Raw genomic sequence first — 20,476 nt, forward strand, 5'->3', positions numbered from 1 at the left:
GTAAACCCAAAGCATTGCAAATATGTGAAAATGGGTCTGATGCTATTGATACAGATACCATAAGGGATCAATAAAGCATGTTTTTCCATTTGTGCACAGAATCTGGTGCATTATCGTGGATATCACACATATTCTGCAATAAATATACCAATCCAACCTTTATACATAACTCTGCCCATCATAAAGAGAAAAAAAACGTGCACATACAATAATTCATGCCATATTGCTGATCCATGCACTGCTATGTCAAAACAACAAACAATGGCATCCAAGGGCGTAGGATGTCACAAAGCCAGAAGAACTGCCGTTGCAGTTTTCTGTTTTTCTAGATAACCCTAAGTGTATCTCATTGGTTGTGTTTAGGTCTTCCCTTTCCAATCTTATAGCTCCCTATGTAGGTTGCTCTTCAATGGGACAAACTTTTTAAACTTTTTTGGTGTGTAAATGTCTTCATTGTTCCTGTTGCCATTTTGTTACAGGATATACGCATTTCATACTCAAGCTTTCCCTCCCCTAGGCCTGTATCCTTTATTATACATGCTCTTGTTTTCAATATCTATCTTCTCCTTCTCTTTTCCCCTCTGGCTCTCATTACAGATAATATTTCTTCTGTTTGTGTGCAGGGAGAGGCAGCTGCAGCATTTGCCCTGTGGACCCTGATTCCAGTCACAGGACACAGAGAAGCAGTTTAGCTAACAATCTGCCTCTGACAGTGCATGAGACGAGATAAAGGTGCTGTGATAGCATTATGTATGTAAGAGAAGAAGGTTTTCCATTTTTAGTATAGGAATAGCACAAGCAGCTATATAGCTGACAGAGATGTGTATATGAATATAATATAGGCAGCAGCTAGAGACATTACCGAAAGTGACAAAAAAATGGAAGTGCAATGAATTGAGTCTATGTGTATTGAGATTATTACCAATGACAGATTTCAGACACTACTGTTCCAGGAGTTAAATTGCCTTTCTCTTATCCTGAAGATCAATGATCACTAATAGAAATTAAAGTCACTCAATGGACACTTTAAAATTATTGTTTAAATCCTTATACAAAATTGACTTGTACAACACCAAGCACCAAAAAAAAAGAAAAAAAGAAAAATGGCAAGTTAAATTAACAAGAAACTTATATACGTATTTCTTTTAAAGAGGGTAGGCGTAATTGGAATTATGTTACAACTATTTGTAGGTAGTTATCATGTAAGGGTTAAAGCCTAGTGCTACAGCTTCCTGGAAATAGCAATGAAATTCTGTCCTTATCCGCTCTGGGGGTGGGAGTTAGAAAATAGACTGAGCGAAGGGGGTGTCAAGTTTGTATTGTCATGTATTGTGAGTAAAAAAAAGTATTATAATAACCTATGCAAACTGATGTACTTTTTTATTGTGCATATATGTATGTATATCTATAGATATATATATATATATATATATATATATATATATATATATATTGTAACAAAAGGAGGCATTTAGCTGGCAATATGCAAAGAAAGCAGGGAAGTAGATTAAAGACCTATATATGAAAAGAAATGGTTTAAGTTTGGTTTAACTTACATGACTTGAAATCCTTCCTCTCAGCAAACAGACAGGGTGTGTGTCTGTCAGAATTACAGAGGCAGTGATGGGTGTTTCCTTTTAAAGAGAAGGTGGGTGTGTCACCTGTCCATCAAGCTAAGGCTGGGGGAGGAGTATCAGGTATAAAAGCTTGTTTATATCATTTGTGCAGGGAGATCAACGCTGGGTAAGCTGGTTGATCCTGAGAGAGAGCTGGACTATGTATAGCTAGCATTTAGGGTCTCCAAGTATTGCTGTACAAGTATACGGTGTCAAACATTTACCATCCTGACAATAAAGCACCATAAAAAGAAAGAAGTTGTTCGCGTGTGCTTCTGCAGTAGCGGGCTCTTGCCACAAGTGGTGTCAGGAGTGGGATACTCCGGGAAGCAAGTTTCCGCTACCCAACCCGCGCAGACGTCAACATGGAGGAAGTACTGAGAACCCTCGTGAATGTGGCCGCTGTGCAGCAAGAACAGCAAGCTCAGATGCTACGAGTTGCCGAGGCACAGGTGGAAAACACAAGGCTCTTAAGAGAAGAGTTAAGCCAGGTGACGCATGACAGAAATGAACCACTTGGTCCTGTTCTCCAGAAAATGTCGCCAGGTGATGACATAGAAGCATATCTGGTGTCCTTTGAGAGACTTGCAAAAAGGGCAAAATGGCCTCCTAAAGATTGGGCTGAGAGGCTGGCGCCATATCTGACTGGTGAAGCTCAGCAAGCTTATATGGATCTAGATGAGGAACGGGCTTCTGACTATCTGTGCCTAAAGTCTGAGATACTGGCTCGCATTGGAGTTTCTGGGCCAGGCCGAGCCCAGCGCTATCACCAATGGCGCTATGATAAAGAAAAACCGGTCAGAGCGCAAGTGGCTGAGCTTTCTAAAATTTTAAAGAAATGGCTGCAGCCTGAGGAGAATTCACCTTCTCGGATTATTGAAGTTCTGGCGATAGATCACTGCATTCAGGGGCTGAACCGCGATTTGCAAAGGTGGGTTCTGCAATCAGACCCACAAACTTATGAAGAGCTTGCCACCGTGGTAGAAAGGTTTTGTGCGCTACAGCAAATGACTAAAGAACCTGCATTTCTGCCAAAGCCGCTGCCACGCCAAAAGCCAGGTTTAACAATCCTTGCTACAGGGTCCAATGGCAAAACTGCTATAGACAGAGGGCCAGGTGCAAAGCTGTCTAATCTGAAGTTTTTTGAATGTGGTGATCTAGGCCACTTTAAGGCAGAGTGTCCTAAACTACAGGAACCCATGGACTGTTCCGTGGCACATATTGGGCCTGCATTTCCAAGCTGTTTCACCATGAGTCCCACGTCAGGAAGTCCTTGTTTGTTCCGGGTGACTGTGCTAATCAACCAAAACCTTGTTCTGGCCTTGGTTGACTCGGGGAGTGAACTCTCATTGGTTTCCAGCTCTGCCTTACCCGAAACCATAACTTCTCGGTTGCCCAAGGTGAAGGTTCTTTGCGTACATGGCACGACAGAGGAGTATGAAAGAACAATACTACCAGTCATACTCAAAGACAAAACTGTTATGGTGGTAGCTGCCATAGCACCTAAACTCCCATATCCACTCATTTTGGGGCGGGACTTCCCACTGTTTAATGATGTCCTCGGTGAGCGGATCCGGCCGGACATGATGCAACGGTCGGAAGCCCGGTCTTAAAGAAACCGCCTAAGAATCCACAACATCTGGACATCGATCTTTGGGAACCGCCAAACCGGAATGCCATCCTGGGAGTCATAGCAGGAGTTCCACAAAAGCATCCACCTGCGTGGAAACATGGACAGTCCAAACTAGCATTGGTCGGTGATGTCGCAGATGAGCCCACCCCGCCTGTCAGTGAGGATACGGACTGGTCCGCAATACCAATTTTGTTTCCTCTGCAGGACTTTGCTTGAGACCAACTTAATGATGCCACTTTGGAACATGCCTTCAAAAGTGTGACTGAGGTAAATGGGGTAGCGAAAGCCACCCAGCCTGCAGAAGGTATACCATATTTTATTGTTAAAAATAATTTCCTGTATAGAGTTGCTACTGTACAAGGGGATAAAGTAGAACAATTAATGGTTCCTCAGGTCCATGTAACCCTAGTGTTAAAAGCAGCACATACACATGTCTGTGGGGGACACCTAGGGGAGGATAAAACACGGGAACGAGTTCTGCTTAGGTTTTACTGGCCCGGTGTACACAAGGCAGTGAAAAAGTATTGCCGGTCCTGTCCCATTTGTCAGAGAACCTGTCCCAAACCCATGTACAGGGCACCTCTCATTTCAATACCAATAGTACAAGTTCCCTTTGAACGGATAGCTATGGACCTTGTGGGACCACTGGAAAAATCCGCACGTGGGCACCAATATATACTAGTTGTGCTTGACTATGCAACCAGATATCCAGAGGCAATTCCCCTACGAAACATAAAGTCCAGCACCATAGCTAAGGAACTTGTATTGATGTTTACACACTTGGGAATACCCAAAGAAATTATCACAGATCAGGGTACTCCTTTCATGTCTAAACTGATGAAGGACATGTGCCAGTTGCTAGGGGTTACGGCGCTTCACACCTCTGTATACCATTTATAAACAGATGGCTTGGTGGAACGCTTTAACCGCACATTAAAGCACATGCTCAGGAAAGCAGTGGCTCAAGAGAAAAAAGATTGGGACACTCTTGTTCCCTATTTGATGTTTGCCATCCGTGAGGTACCTCAAGCTTCAACAGGGTTTAGTCCCTTTGAGTTATTGTTTGAGAGACAGCCCAGGGGTATCTTGGATATGTTAAAGGAAGGGTGGGAGCAGCAAGGTCCCAGGGAGCCAAATCTGGTACAATTTGTGTCACAAATGTATGAGAAGCTAGGAAAGATAGGGCCCATTGTGCAGCAACATGTAAAAGAGGCTCAGGAACGACAGAGAAAAAGTTATGATTTATACCCCAGACTGGGGATCACATTTAGCCAAAGTTGAGGCGGTCTTAGCTTTATTAAGATCAGCAGGGTTAACAGCTAACCCAGAGAAATGTACCATAGCCATGAGAGAAGCCAAATATCTGGGGTACCTTGTTGGTCGAGGGCATGTAAAACCCCAGCTAGACAAAGTGGAGGCAGTCAAAAATTGGGCAAGAACAGAAAAAAAGTCACAGCTAAGAACCTTTTTAGGCTTAGTAGGTTACTACAGGTGGTTTATAAGCCACTTCGCCACTAGAGCTGCTCCACTTACGGACATGTTAAAAAAAGTTGTCCAGATAGATCAACCTGGTCTGATTCTGCAGAAACCACCTGGTCTGATCTTCGGTTAGCTCTTTGTTCCTCCCCAGTTCTACAAGCACCGGATTATACCCGGAGGTTCTTCCTCCAAACTGATGCTTCTGGTGTTGGCTTAGGTGCAGTCCTGTCACAGGAGAAGAATGGAGTAGAAAATCCTGTCCTGTACCTAAGTCGTAAGTTGCTTCCAAGGGAACAAAAATATGCCACTGTGGAGAAAGAATGTCTCGCCATAAAATGGGCTACAGAAGCTCTGCGCTATTATCTCCTAGGCAGAGAGTTCACCTTAATAACAGACCATGCATCATTGAGATGAATGCAGAACAACCGGGAAGTAAATGCCAAGGTAACCCGCTGGTTCTTGGCACTGCAACCCTTCAAGTTCTCAGTAGAACATAGACCCGGGATTCTACACAAAAATGCAGATACGTTGTCACGGAAATATGCGCTCCTTGCGAAGTCCGCGTCCCCCTACTCGGAGACGCTAGGGGGAGGGATATGTAACAAAAGGAGGCATTTAGCTGGCAATATGCAAAGAAAGCAGGGAAGTAGATTAAAGACCTATGTATGAAAAGCAATGGTTTAAGTTTGGTTTAACTTGCATAACTTGAAATCCTTCCTCTCAGAAAACAGACAGGGTGTGTGTCTGTCAGAATTACAGAGGCAGTGATGGGTGTTTCCTTTTAAAGAGAAGGTGGGTGTGTCACCTGTCCATCAAGCTAAGGCTGGGGGAGGAGTATCAGGTATAAAAGCTTGTTTATATCATTTGTGCAGGGAGATCAACGCTGGGTAAGCTGGCTGATCCTGAGAGAGAGCTGGACTATGTATAGCTAGCGTTTAGGGTCTCCAAGTATTGCTGTGCAAGTATACGGTGTCAAACATTTACCATCCTGACAATAAAGCACCATAAAAAGAAAGAAGTTGTTCATGTGTGCTTCTGCAGTAGCGGGCTCTTGCCACAATATATATATATATATATTGCCACTCACGTGCCCATTGTAGGTGCTTTCGACAATGGGCAGGAGTCAGCTCTCTAATCGCTCACAGCTCTATACACAGCAAGCTGCGATGCACTGTATGTTCTGACACCTTTCTATCATGGCCAACATTAACTTCTTCAGCAATTTATGCTACAATAGTTCTTCAATGGCATTGGACCAGATGGGCTAGTCTTCGCTCCCCATGTGCATCAATGAGCCTTGGGCACTCGTGACCCTGGCACCAGTTTCGCTGGTTGTCTTTCCTTGGACTTCTTTTGGTAAGTACTAACCACATCATACTGGGAACACCCTACAAGACCTATCGTTTTGCTCTGACCCAGTCATCAAGCCACCAAGATTTAGTGAAAGTCGGTCAGATCTTTACGCTTTTTCCTGCTTCCAACACATCTATGTCATGAACTGACAGTTCACTTTCTGCCTAATATATCCCACTCCTTGACAGGAGTCAATGTAATGGGATAATCAATGGGATAATCAATGTTGTGGTTGATCATTTTACATATATATTCACAAAAACACACACACACACAGTATGTATTTTCACATGTATGTATCTTCACAATTGCCACCTGTTGTGCAACCCAAGTAACCACAGAAATTGGCTACTCAACTGGCTTAACCAATACTTTGTGTTCTGGTGCAGTGTAAATCTGCAGGCAAAATGGTGAATGTGGGAGTAAGATTTTTAATTGAACTAAAAAACGAGTTGACTGTGCAAACTTGAAGTTGTTTCCTTCTTGAGTGAAGAGCCCTGTTTTCAGAGTACAAAATGTCTGGTCTAGAGACGTTGTTGAGCAGGATTTTTAATGGAAAGATCTTTGGGCACCCCAGCATGCGCATTGCGAATGTGAGTACAAGAAACAATTTTTATATTTATATTTTAAAACATATTGACTTGACATTTGAAAACTAAATGATAAGGGTAAACAGCAGAAAACTAACCATTTTGAATACAGAAGATCGATAGGCTAAAAAGATAGAAGTAAGCAGTGCTAACCCATGAAATTGCTTTAACACACTGAAGCTGTGCATCAGAGGTTGTGCATTACCATCTTACATGTAGAGTGATCATGGGCAAAACTGTTTACTATTTACATTAACTTCCAGTTATAGGACAATGCATCCATTTGCGCTACAAGATGGTTGCTGTTAGCGAATGTATCCTACATTGGTTGATGGACAGAACAGGATGGCAAGTGGAGGGGCAGGCATTCCTTACTAGTACAAACTAAATGCAAGATATACCATAAATTTTGTTTTATGGAATGAGAAGGGTCAGTTAGGTAGTAGGATGGAGATTTTCTATATAAATAAGTTTAAGGACTAAGCAGAGCTTTTCAGAACTGCCAGTGAGCTAGACAAATCTGGCACCAAAAAACTTAGGGGTAAATGTATCAAGCTGAGATTTTTCCGGCATGTTTGAAAAACCAATCAGATTCTAGCTATCATTTATTTAGTACAGTCTATAAAATGAAAGCTAGAATCTGATTGGTTGCTATAGATAACATCTCCACTTTTCAAACCCGCTGGAAAACTCTCAGTTTGATACATTTACCCCTTAGTGTAAGACCAGATTTTAACCAGAAACAAAATAGATGCAAATGAAGGTGTAAGTATTTTGGAATCTGTACAGGATGCGTAATATACCAACTAAGATGTCCACTGACCCCCATGTTTTGGTTTTGGCAAAACCGCCCTTGTGTGTTTTAGTTTTGGTTTGGGATCCCTATTTATACTAAAATCCCTATTTTTTTTCTAACATCACATAATGTGGCTCTTTTTTTTGTTCCTACATTATTATTAACCTCAATAACATTAATTTCCAGTCATTTCCAGTCAATTTTTGTCAAGTGACAAGAACACTGCTACCCCTCCTCTTTTTGTATGAGCAATAGCACTGAGCAATGTCACTGGAGACTGGAGAGGGACAAGAACACTGCTATTCCTGTTTCTGTGTGAGCGATGGCGCTGGATCTCCTGGGGAGGGAGATACTTATGGAATCCAAAACCTTCGAGATCCGACAACGCAATACTGATGTTTTGCCTCGATTCCTATCCGAGGACGCGTGAAAGTACTGAGCTGGCTCGCGAGCCTACCCGGATCCCCTAAGTTCGGGTGGGCTCGGTTTTCTGAAAACCAAGCCCGAGCATCTCTAATACCAACGCACTAAAATACATATATTTGAAATAAAGGCAGGCCTGATGAGTTATATTATGCTAAAAAGAATGAAATAAGAGTGTTTTATAAGAGAATTAAATGTGTAAATAAATAAAGGGAGAAGGTTTAATGTGATAGCCATTTTCCCATGCTTGGGCCATGTATATAGAAAACAATACACTCTATTTTCTAAGTTCTTGCAAAATGCCAAACCAGATGAACACAGCAAGGGGGATGTCACCTACAGTAAAACAAAAATGTATGCACAAGAGTGCACATAAGAATCTATTATACCACACAAGTGGTATAGGTAGTAAATTACCTATTATGAGGCTATTTCAATTAAATTTGAGAATATCAGCAGAATGAGACTGTTACCAGGGGTGTAAGGATAGTGGTCACACAGATGTGGCACTCATAACCCAGCTTTCATAGAGACCCGTTATGCCCCTTTGTCTTTGAAATTTCAATCAAAGACTCCCAGGCCACACTACAGTAGTTCTTACCAGTGACCAAGATGTGTTTCCATTTTGCTGCGAGTCTCCCTCCTCTGAAACTATAGCATATGACAGTGTCATGAGTAGAGATGCTTGAAATCATTTCAAAGTGGTTCTCAAAAATGTTCGTCTGACTGGTACTAAATTGGGAAAATTTGCTATAAATTCTCGAAATTTAGACTAAAGACTTTGAGCTAAATTCACATAAATTTGAATAGGAAAAACAGATTTGACTATGCTTGAGATGGGTACAAGAAAATAGAGCTGGTTTGAGGATAAATCGCACCATGTGAAAGGCGAATTTAAACTCTTTAAACATTAATGTTTGTTGTTTGAATATAAAAAAGTTAAAAATACAATTACAATACAATGATCCGATGGTTCTCCTTAATGCTTTGTTCATCATCTCTGGTTCTTGGAGCTGCCTTAATTTCCTATCCTTCCCCTCCCTCCAAGTTCTTTCCTATCATTCACCTTCATTAATGTATATTGCACATAGGCATATATCCAAACAACCTGCATACTCAGACACCTTCTAAATGCAATTGTTATTTCCCTTTCTCTGTACTGAATGGGTTTATTTCACCATGATCAATTGCTTCCTTTATGTACCCAACAAATGACTGTTGCTCTTTATATTGTTGTATTTGAAAATCAAAATAAAGTCTTAAAAAATACAACAAAATGCAGACATTTAAACTAACAAATGTAGAAAAGGCAATATTTTTATTTTGTTTAAATGTCAATTAACTACCAGCTCCATATGCAAACACCAAACTTGAGCTTTTAATTCAAGGTAAAAGCATAGTGGTTATAAAATACAGACCACAGTGGGCCAAGCCATAAATTAATTTCAATATTTTTATTATTGGTTTCACCAAACAAAATTCCAAAGTTGTGGAACCAGGGTGGTTTGATAACATTTCAATCTGTCTTTAATAGTTCAAGCATCTCAAGTCCTAAGATTGCAGGGAGTATTTCATCATTCACATAAGTCCATTTCTCAGTGGAGCTTACAACCTTAAAATAAAATGTCATCTCACGCACTGAGTAGTGAGAAAAGGCGCTGAAAGTGGAAGTAAATTGCGAAAGTCAACGTGGAAAGCAGTGTGTCCTCAAATCCTGGAGCAAGAGACAGAAGGTGGAAGTGGATAGCCAACAGACACACAGTAAGGTGAGTAAGGTGTATGTGCACTTATATTCAAAGGGAAGGGAGAAATATAAAGATAGTATATCACCAACCAATTCTATATATGTCAAAGTTAACCTTTATTGCTATTATGTTTTAAATTAGCTTTGTTTACTTTCCTTGCTGTTGATACTATTCAAAACATCTTCCTTCAAATCTGGAATAGCAGAAATATTTTTTATTACATACTATTCTAACACAATAGCAATACGGGCTATATTTTACATATATAGGATTGCATGATGTTTTGATATATATGTCAATCTGTTGTTAAGGCTGGATGGATATGCTAGTGGGTGATGGTAGTGGTGGGGTTTTGATCATGGGGAATATCAGGTAAGTGGGGTTCCATGATAGATTTTGCAGAGGGATTTAGCTACAATACTGATTATTACATATACTTAAAAAATATCCCTTTACCTTAATAGATATGGAAGAAGTACATAACTAACATTTTCTCTCTGAATTGATTTCTGTGCATTGATTGTTATCTCAGTTAGGATATACAGTATAATATAAGGCCAAATTGGTTTCAAATACTAGTCTACTATAATCTACTATGCATGGGAAAGCAAACATTTTACAAAGGTGTCAGCCCTTAGAATTGTACACAAGTACTGTACATAAAGTGTTAGTGGCAGTCATGCCACTGAAGTGGTCTTTAAAGTGATCTTTGATACTCAGTTGCTATACGAAATTAGGCTATGTATTAAAACAAGTTTTATGAGATTTTGTAAAATACTGTCATATGAGTTAGGTTTACTAAAAACATTGTTGTTGTGTTTATGGCTTACATATGATAGTTTTCCAAATTTATAAAGTTTTCAAATATTTTTTTAAATACTTTTTGTTTGATGTGATTGGTTTTTTTTTGTTACAATATACAAATTGTTTTAATAATACGCTAATATAAACATGTCATATATAGTGAAAAGGCCAAGAAACTGTGCTTTTGAGGCAAGCACAGCAGCTTCATATATAGTAAAAGAACATTTTGTAAGGAATGCTCCCATAATGCAGTGTGTACACATTTGCATTCAATTTCTGTATTCTCCAATAAACACAGGTTGTATGTAATATGCACATATAATCAAATCAAATCCTAGTCTCTCATAATCTGTAGTCAGAGGATCAATGAGTTGTACAGTTTAGCCAAGAATGAGTCTGACCCTTGTAATTTGTAGTTAGAAAGGAAAAGAATAGCAAATGTCTGCTCCTGCTTTTAATGCAAAAACAATATAACAGCATTTGCAACTAGTGCTTTCTAATGTATGATACTTGTAGTGTTTGAGTCTACTCTAATAATTTGCAGTCAGGCATTAATCCTACATTCATTATAAGCCAGAATAGTGGTCTATAAAATATGCAGTCATTGTATGTGCACCAACACATTTCAGCCACTCCCATTAATATACAGACATGAAGTCACAAGTTATTTTAGAAAAGAGTTTTATTATATACTATTTCAGTTAAAACTTAACCTGGGCATCTGAATATACATTGCGTTGGTCTCCTCAAATGACACATAAAATAATGCTGTCTAATTCTATCACATGAAAATTGAGAGAATCTGCATCCTGATAAAAATAGTATATTTAACATGAAATGTTGTACAGCTTCAATCTACATATTCTACATACATCCTGTATTAATGCAGGTAGAATCTCATTAAAGTAGTAACCTGGCTTAGAATACAAAATATTAATGAGTGGTTCCCCCTTGGGGTAATGTTACCCATTTCCTTTCCACACTCTCAACCCCTCCCACAAACTAAAATGGATTTTTAATTACCCAATATATTCGCCAGTAAATCTCTCTACTGCAAGAGAGAAGGTCTGATTTTAATCAAGACTTCTTGCTGCCAACCACAAACTGGAGCAGTCTGCCCTAAAGATGTTAAATGGGTGCAATTCAGAAGAGCAGATGAAAATATTTAACGCACAGGAAAACATAGGAGGGGGTGGAGGTTGTGTAGCAGAGGGAGGGAGAGCTACACCAAGAGCTGGAGAGAAAATAAATGAAATGGACAGAGAGTGCATGGGATAAATAGGATAAATAGCAAGCAAGGAATGAACAGAGAGGTATGACAGAGAGAGACTAAGGAGTAATGAATGAAATAAAAAGATGGGTAGATTGTGTAAAAGTACGAATGACAGGTAAGAGAAGACAGCTGTACAGGGTCAAAATGCAGATAAGGAGATGAGGATTGAAACGGAGTATCAAAATGAGAGTGACTGAAAGACTGACAAAAAGGAAGAATAAATTATACAGCTAGAGGAATGAAATCTGCTCTGATACACGTAGATAGATGATCAGAGTGAAACCAGATAGATAGATAGATAGATAGATAGATAGATAGATAGATAGATAGATAGATAATGTATGATAGAAACACTATCATACACAGAAAGAAATAATCAAGTAACAGAGACTATATGTCTGACATGGTGAAACACAAAACAGACATTTGCAGAATAGGTACAGCAATCAGTGTTTCAGACCAAGCATATTCCTACAGCACATCTGCATTTTTCATACAGCACAGAACAAGCACACACAGCTCTTGAAAATTTCATTTCATCTCTCTCCCTCCTTTACATTCCCTCTCACTTTCCAGGATAACCCTCCTTCCATCTCTCAGTTTCCAGTTTGTAAAGGAGCCTATGATAATAGAATATGAACACCAGGGTTGTTTCTTGTGATACACACTGTCAACTGGCAGATTAAATGCTCCCTTTGGGATATTTAACTATTTCACTCAACTCACAATCACAGATGTTTGTTCTGACCCCTCATTAGAAGAACCATTACAATATCAAATAATACTATCTCAATATTCCATTGGGAACAGATAACTTACCAGCATTTGAATTTACAGACCAGACTCTTCAGTGGTCATCTTTTGTAGAAGGGGGCGGAGGTAAAGATGGATTTCCCCTTTTCCTGCAGCAGTTAGGGGTTCTACGTAACCAGGAAGTGCAGCCTGAATACCCTGTGTGGATGCATAGTAGTCATAGAGGTCCAAACAAATCAAGGGTAGAACAGCTACAATAGATGTTTGAACTGCCCAAGGAGGATAAGTGTAAGTGACAGCAGAAGAACTGCCCTTGGGACCCAACAGAGAAAATGTTTTCCTATTGATCTGAAGCTTTGTAGGTATCCTATAGGTCCTGATAAGCCAGTTTCACAGTAGTGGTTGGAAGGAGCTGTCCAGTAAGAAGATGTAGTGGTGCTGTCCAAGGAAACCAGTGCTGAAATGCTCATCAATGCCACAGACACTTTGTTTAGTATCTTGCTTTCCTATAGACGCTTAATACCTTGTTAAAATTATATATACTGATATCTAGGGCTCCTGCACAGTTTGCTGGTGGGGAACGTTATAGGACTTCTCCTGCTCCCCCACCCCCAGGAGAAGAAGGTTGTCTACAAACCACTGCTGCTCCCTCTGTGATCTAAAAGCACCCACCCTCCCTCTCCTCCTCTAAGAAGGCAGGTCCTTCCCTTCCAAGCTTTAGATTCCTGTAGTCTTACACAACCACCCTTTGTCACCCCCTCCTTGCCCAGTGTATCTTTCTCTACCTTTGTGATTGGATTAAGAAGCTGGCTTTAGTGACCTGTCCCAGCTTGATGTTTGCTGCCAGCTGCTGCCAAAATCTGAGGGTCCTCTGGTCTACATATTGCCAGGATGGCTGTGATTTACATGTTATGCCAGAATGAATAGGAGTTTAAATAAAAGAGGAAATCTGCACCCACTTACACACACTATGTTCGCATTTTACAGACTGCCAGCACCACGTAGTCAGTTCCTGCTCTCGGCAATAAGCTGCACAGTTCCCTTTTCACATCAGAGATCGCAGATGCTTCAGTCACCTGCAGTCAATACAAAGCACAGCTCTGTGCTTATCAAGCACAAAATGTATCTTCTGGTGACAGACGGATCAAGACCCCCGAGGGACAGGTCACAGCCTCGCACACAGCTGGGGGTCAGGGTGTGTGTGGGAGGTAGAAAGATTGGTTTCATGTGTCTGCTTATAAGAGACCAGCAAAATTATAGTCGGAGAAGAAACAGGGAGAATATGGATGAAAATAGGGCTAGGCTGTGTAACTGAGGCTCAGGAATAATTCAGTCTCTCCCTTAATCTGACTTTGGTCATAATGTGAACACTAGGACTAATTTTAGTTTAATATTATATCAATAATATTACATGTGATTCATGCTTACATGTCTCAAATTTTATGACTAGATATATTACAAGCGACGTTTTACTCTGTGTAGATTCTAGTTGTTTTTGCTGAAGAGTGTAAAACCTTACATTTTTTTGTTTAACAGCGTTCGTCTAGTACTCGCAATTTCGACATCAGATGCACCAGGCACTTTCTATGTACACATGGACACCGATATATGCAGGAAGTAAATGACCAACCTCTTTTAGATATTTATAAACCGATTTATGTTGAAAGGTAGCAAATATTTTGATATTACATTAACTACTCTGGAGTGAAACTCGTGCAAAATTGGCACGATGCTGTCACATGGGGAAGAAGTGTGAACAGCGTAGGTAGTATCAGTTTCACACATACTGCTGCAGATCCAATTGTATGTACAACAATAAGCATCAGCAATTGCGTTTTCAAACAGCACAGATATGAAGTGAAGAGCAGCTCTGACGGTGCTGCCACTATTCCAAGCAGGCTGATGTTTTGGCACTATCCTCCCAAATTAAAAAAATACTCAGTACATGCGAATTACTAATATCCGAGACACCGACAAACTGCAGCTATAAGATATATTTTATCTACAGCTGTGTATACTGTGAGATGCACAAGTACTGGCCTTCCCTATTCTTTAATATACTTACATGTTGTGTGCAACATCATCGCCTACTGTAATTACAAATCATCAACTTTTAATGTATACTGTATGGGTGCTATTTATAAAACTAAAATTTCAGACTTATAGCTGCAAAAAATCATGTCTGTTATTTTCTTATGTGTAAGTACATTATGTAGTCCATCTAGCAAAGGGCAACCTGGTCAATTCATCATATACTCTGCCCACATTTGAGCTATTTAAAAAGCATTGTGTATACAGTACACACATGGCAATAAATATCTGCATGTAAAGTATAAACATCGCTTACAGGTGATGCCTAAGATCACTTTTAGACTAACACCATAATTAGTTGCTCTCAAAATATTGCTCTTTAGAGTCTCATTTATGTCTTAATTAAGGCAAGACAGTAAGAGGACATGAAGCTGTCTTTATTTACATTTGAATATTTTAATGTCACATTTAAATATTTTAATGGTTTAATTTGATTTAATTTATTTGTGAATTAATGTGTTTTCCTGGAATCCTGAAATACATAAATGGTGCAAAAGGCAGCAAGAACCTCATCTACACCTCCTCAGAGGACTTGCAAACATTGTTGTTGTGAACATCCACAAAGGCTCTGTGCGGACACACTAAACCGGGAATGCTCCAAAATGTGCAGTCACCAGCCATTAAAGTTCTTTAGAATATCTTATTTTCCAACCTTTTTTTTGCATTTCAGTTTAGTAGATGGGGCATTACTGAAGTTAACCAACTTTCAGCATAGATACATTCTTCCAAATAAGTCCATGCCCTGCCAGTTTCTTCCACTGGAACACATTTGCCCTCCTGCCCCCTCACACTTACATACATGAAATTACAAATGAACAAGATATGGCAATTGGAATGCCCATTTGTAATTGAATTTTATTGTACTATAATGAATGTATCATATCTTTTGTTATGTAGAGAACATTGTATTGATGGCACATGTTGGTGTCCTTACAGTACATATTTCATTGTTAATGGGATGTAATGTATGTGTGTATATAATAGTGTATGATGTCCTCTAAAGCAGGTTCTTTTCTGTATAGGCAGTTCTGCTTGCTAAGATGTCAAATGAAATAATGTAAAATATTAAATAGGACCATAAAATATTGGAGAGCGAGAGAGAGAGAGAGAGAGAGAGGTGGGAAATGTAGAAACTGACAGACGCAAGTGGAAAGATGTAAGAGTAAGAGAGAGACAAAGCATGGGGCTCAAACACACAATAACTCAGAGAAAGTTACTAAAGTCTGTGGTTCCTACTCTGTTGCCTAAGGACTCCAGGCTGACAGTACCCTTGTGCATATTCTCCTTAAAGGAATCAAACAGAGAATTGCCTGAGCTAATAATAGGGAAACTTCCGCTAATTATACAGTGCCAGGGGCAGTAGAGACTGCAAAGGTTGGAGAAAAAAAGATGACGAATAGACACAAAAAAAGAATTAGTTCATCGAAGGATTATTTTGGAACGACACAGAGAGAGTATGTGTAGAACCAACCAACCCTTTCACTGCCAGAGACACTTGGATTGAGATGGTTACATTTTATTGACCCTCTCAGATATTTATATACAGTATGTTCAGATCATTAAATATTCATAAAGTGGGAGAAGTAGGAGAGATAAATGGAATGTGTGTTTCAGAGACAGAGTGATGGGGTATGAGTGAGAGGAACATCAGAGACTACTGGCCAGGGAAAGCAGATAGAAGTCAAAGAGAGGTGTGAATGGCATACATTTGTCTTAATGGTAGACATGTAACATGTTAGTAATGTAACATCCAATTATATATATATATATATATATATATATATATATATATATATATAAATAGTGTGACAGCCTGCCCAGTATGGCCAATTAAATTGGCCAACACATGTGCCATGTCCAGTAGACAGGAAGCCAAGTGTGCACATAAAACACAGCCTTTCCACATATTCTTAGTTTTATCAAATTGTTTAAGCCATTTCACAGAGATTTGTGAATGTTATGAAGTACTCTTGCATTGTATGTTGTTCATTCAGCCAATCTTGTGCTTGGATTGTCTTTGCTAAATAAACAGAAACCCGTTTAGCAGATATTTTGTTAATATAGAGCTTTACAGCACTGTGCTTAAGTATAGTAACACATTTATGATTGTTCATAGCCTGTAAATTATATAAAATACTTGGCATCCAGGATATTTGAAATTTTCATATTCTACACAATAAAATGTCTTAAGAAATCATATTTCACTTGCTCAATCTGTCAACTGATTCTCTAAGACTCACTGCTTTGTAAAACTTACAGTCACCTGCTTGGCTCACACTCCAAAACATTATGCATGAGAATAGGGACCGTAATAGAAGATTGACATGACAGTGAAAAGATAGACAGAACAGATAGTATAGCTAGTATAGATAAAATAGACAGATGCAATGCTACCACCTAGTGGTTAAAAATAGGAACTTTACACAACAGGAGAAAAAAACCCAAAAAGTATTGCAATTCCACTTTAACAGTTTATAAAGGATAAAACTCACAGCTTGCAATTTAACCACACAAGAGGAAATATTTTCTAGACAAGAGATGATAAATAAGAATGAGGAGCATATTTACAATCACAGTGTTTTTTTTACACATTCATTTTCATTCCTTATCGCAATGATATACAATGAAAGATCCTGACTAATTATCAATTTTTTTTGTTTCAGAACACCAGTCACAATAAACTTTTGTCCCTGTTTTACGTCCATATGTATCGTTTGCAATAAAATGTCTCTGATGCGATCGCTGTGGTTCCAAAGCATATAGGTTTATGCTTGCACTGTTAGCACTAACACATGCTTCTATCATCTTCTCTGGTTTTCAAAGCCAGAAGTGAACAATTTATACACTGTGCAGTTGTAAAAAGCATTGACATCACAAAGATACACAGTTACAGTATTATGGTCCACATTCACCCCTAGACATGCATAAACTGTTTTTTGTATTTTTTTATGACATCTCTGGACTCTGGTGTATGACATCTCTGGAACCTGGTGTATGAAAAGTGATATTATTTATAATGCGAACGCTGCATAAATAATACCAGTCATTGCAGTGAGATAATGTAGTACCATTTTATGCTATACTAATTCCTTCTTGTAAGTTTGCAGCTCCTTACCCGTATACATGAATGTGTAATCGTACATCTCAGCAATGTTATCAATTTGTTTAGCCAGGGCTTGTATATATGTTAATAATTTAGGGTTCCCCAAGTAGTTTTGATGAGGTCTAATGCAACCAAGAACTGAAACCCTGTGGATTCTGTAATTACATTTGAAGCTATGGGTTCTTCCCCTGGAATCATATTTTTATTCACTCTGTGTTCATACTGTGTGTGTAGTTATGGAGGTGTAAGTGCTGTGTGAATGTCCATAATTTTATCATGGGAAATAGTAATTATTTCAGGAACTGTCTTTCCTATGAAACATATTCATTTGGAGCTCAAAGTTAACCATTTGTAATTTACATAATCTGGAAGGATGTACGGTATAAAATGGTCCTTTATAATGTTACACAAAGTCTTGGTATAGCTACGCATGCCTAGCATTTCCATCCGTTGAAGACAAGTTTCAGCTTGGATAACGTTAAACAGTAACACAGGGGAACTTTTCCAACCAATACTTTCTTATTTCTAATAACATAGCCTCTTTTGTGGTACCCCTCAGTCTTTTTGGTTAATTGTACTTTAACGTTACAATGGGTCTTTCATCAACACTTGTGGAGCTGGCTATTGTCTGATCATTCCGTCCTGCTTCCCAATACTCAAGTTTGTTTGCGTGCATACAATTTACACACAACAGAGACCTCTCTACCACGTATTGGCGAAGTGTCAAACGAGGGGATCTTATAATATTATACCTCCCTTCTATTGGTCTCCCCTCCTGTAATTTGAAAACCTCAGAGATACTTAGTGGAAAGGGTTCTACATTATTATGTCCCTGAGGCACGTGAGAACACACCCAGCATTCTGTTTGGCTTAAGTCCTTACCCACCAATGAATGATAATCATCTGATGGATGTACGCCCAGGTTCAAATTATAATTAGAATGACATCGCTGAATGAACTTCTCTTCGATTATGGAGTCACAGTACTTATAAATACATTATTCATCAGACAAAAGCTTCTCACACGGTCTCTGAGACCCAAAGTTAGCTCCAAGGTTAGCAGACATTTTCATTATCCCTGAACTGAATAAAGTGTTAGATTGAACTGATTGTGCTAACCTATTCTCCTTAATCTCCACAACATCATTATCAACCCCCAAACCAGTCTCCGTCATCTTTTCACCATTGCAAAAAAAGATTGTCCTGGAAAAAATAAGGATGGTAAAAGCAGTAGAAAAAGAAAAACAGATAAACTGTCTCTCCATGATGGATAGTAGACCTTGTGAAATCCTAGGCTCAGATGTTATTGACTGCGATTTTAAGTTTCAAGGAACAGATTCATAAGTGATAGGGTTGTAGAGTCAGTCTCGGCCTTGTCTTGAACCTTCTCTGGATTGTTGAATTTTCTGCAATGAGTGCAATAGAGCCAAATGTCTCTTTCTTCTACTTTCAAAGATGTGGTGCTGGTCAACAACACTTGGTACGGGCCTTCCCACCTGACTGTTAAACAACCTGAGCGTAGGAAATTGTAGATCATAACATATTCCCCAGGTTCAACATCATGACAGCTAGTGTCTGGCATATCAAGAGACAGTATTTTGGCAGTCCTCAACAGTTTGCTCTGCTATCTAAGAAACTGAACAGTCAATTCATCACTACATTTTAAATCATCTTGGGTATTTCCCATCTCCCATCAAGTGAGGTTGTCTGTCAAAAAGTGACAGGTTAAGAGGTGGTCTAGGAATGGTCCTAATGTTGTAGACTACTACAGACATGGCCAAAAGTTTTGAGAATGACACAAATATTATTTTTCACAAAGTCTGCTGCCTCAGTTTTTATGATGGCAATATGCATATACTCCAGAATGTCATGAAGAGTGATCAGATGAAATGAAATTAATTTCAAAGTCCCTCTGTTCCATGACAATTAAATTTATCCCAAAAACAACATTTCCACTGCATTTCAGCCCTGCCACAAAAGGACCAGCTGACATCAGGTCAGTGATTCTCTCGTTAACACAGGTGAGAGTGTTGACGAGGACAAGGATGGAGATCACTCTGTCAAGCTAATTGAGTTAGAATAACAGACTCAAAGCTTTAAAAAGAGGGTGGTGCTTGAAATCATTGTTCTTCCTCTGTTAACCAAGGTTACCTGCAAGGGGAGGTTGTGTATACACATATAAATATATATATATATATATATATATATATATATATATATATACACATATATGTATATATATGTATATATATATATATATATATATATATATATATATATATATATATATATATATATATATACAGTGCTTTTTTTGTCATATTACTCACCGGAACTGAGCTTAGGCACCTTTTTTCGAAGGATTTCCAAGTTTTAAAAGTCACTTTTGAACATTTGATGTTTGGTCCAAATCATTAAAACATGCATGCGGGCTGCTTGTGTGTCGAGTCCAATGCATGCGTGCTTCATCCGCGCTAGTTGTGATGGCACTGTTCATCTTGCGGTCCTGCTCAGCTTTTGATTGGTCGTGTGTTCGCTCATTGAATGCTTACGTGACTACGTGATGTAAGTTCCGGAACCTTTTTTCTTATAAAGAAAGCACTGTATATATATATATATATATATATATATATATATATATATATATATTTATGTATATATATATATATATATATATATATATATATATATATATACATATATGTATACAGCGCTGCGGAATTAGTTGCACTATATAAATAAATGATGATGAGGATGATGATGCTATATCCACGAGTATATATATATATATACCGTATATACTCGTGTATAAGCCGAG

The 20,476-nt window shown here is 38.8% G+C and overlaps 1 protein-coding gene across 2 annotated transcripts in view; it reads right to left on the minus strand.

Moving 5' to 3' along the window:
* The window catches only part of GRM4 (glutamate metabotropic receptor 4), a 184,999-nt gene extending 171,866 nt beyond the window's left edge, over window positions 1-13,133 (minus strand). Inside the window, exon 1 of one of the 2 annotated variants that reach the window (XM_075195731.1) lies at window positions 12,532-13,133. The gene's annotated coding sequence lies outside the window, so the exon portion shown is untranslated. The remainder of the gene's footprint in view (window positions 1-12,531) is intronic. The other variant, XM_075195730.1, reaches the window with a different exon arrangement.
* Between the last annotated feature and the right edge of the window lie 7,343 nt (window positions 13,134-20,476).

This window comes from Mixophyes fleayi, chromosome 2 (assembly GCF_038048845.1).
Source record: "Mixophyes fleayi isolate aMixFle1 chromosome 2, aMixFle1.hap1, whole genome shotgun sequence".
Lineage (NCBI taxonomy): Eukaryota > Metazoa > Chordata > Amphibia > Anura > Limnodynastidae > Mixophyes > Mixophyes fleayi.